We start from the raw sequence: 1340 nt of genomic DNA on the forward strand, positions 1-1340 counted from the left end.
CTAACCCTAACCCTAACTCTAACCCTAACCCTAACCCTAGGGTTAGAGTTAGGGTTAGGGTTAGGGTTAGGCTTAGGGTTAGGGTTAAAGCAAATTTAAAATGAAAAAAGCAAATAAAACGAAGAATCGTTTGTTTATGTAGTCGGCACTTAATGTATATCGGCTGAGTGGACGTCAGTGATTGGTTGAAATTATCGAAATAAGACAATTTTTTACATGAAATAAATTCGAATATAAAAATATTTTTCTGTTCTATAACACAAAATAGATAAGTATACGAAGTTTGAAAGTCTTTCGGTACCAAAAACACTACGTAAAACATTAATGAAAAATGTGGCCCCCGTTTTAAAAAAGATCCGCGAAAACATATTTATATTTCATGGGTTGAAACCTTTGAAGTGTTTAGAATGGAAAGGTTCCTACAACGTCTGAACATATTTTGGCAGTAACTAGTACCGAGAATAGTTTGTAGCCAATCAAAATGCATTTAAGTTGCTTGGGGCTACATTTAATATTACTAGATTGCAGTAACCAAGTTTTTTTTAAAAATACATATGGTTGCACAAAACCAATTTCTTATGCGAGCGACTATCTCACACTTTAAAATAAATATATATATATAAAGGGAAGGAAAGAGAGAAAGAGAGAGAATGAGTGTGGAGACACAGTGTTTGTGTGTTCGCGTATGTAGTAAAACATTATGAAAGGATTACTAGAATAGAGTGCGTTACTCTCTCTTCGGACTAAAGAAAATAAAAGAAATTGCTTTGGCTTCACGTGACTCATGGCTTGTTACCACTCATCAGAAAAATATCTCCTCTTCTTTCTGTTATTTAAATCAACCACAAATTAAAATTTAACTATTATAAGCTAGATTAATTTACCTAGCGTGCATTTTTCGGCGGTGTGATTAATGTATTTTTATTTTTCTTTTGAATATTCACATCCGTTTAAAGTTCTGTCGTGAAAGTCCTCAAAACTGTGGTTTAGCTATTTCAGGTTTTCTAATATTCGCTCTGTTGTGCATTATCAACGATACGCACATTAGTCTATTACGGCTGCCTGAGTTACGTAACAAATTACTATATGTACTCTACGTAGGTAGAGAAGTACGAAGTATTTACCTCCAGAGGATTGCTCAGCAAACTGTAGAATCTGTCAAGGCAATCTCCTTTTCTTTTTTATGCACAAAGAGAGCAATAAGAAGTATTCAGTGACGAAGGAGTTAAAAACTGTAGTTTAACAACTGTAAACTTATTTTAGGTTGTGCATGAATAACACACACAGACACACACACACACACACACACACACACACACACACACACACACACACACACA

This window comes from Octopus bimaculoides, chromosome 4, assembly GCF_001194135.2.
Source record: "Octopus bimaculoides isolate UCB-OBI-ISO-001 chromosome 4, ASM119413v2, whole genome shotgun sequence".
In the NCBI taxonomy this organism is placed as follows: domain Eukaryota; kingdom Metazoa; phylum Mollusca; class Cephalopoda; order Octopoda; family Octopodidae; genus Octopus; species Octopus bimaculoides.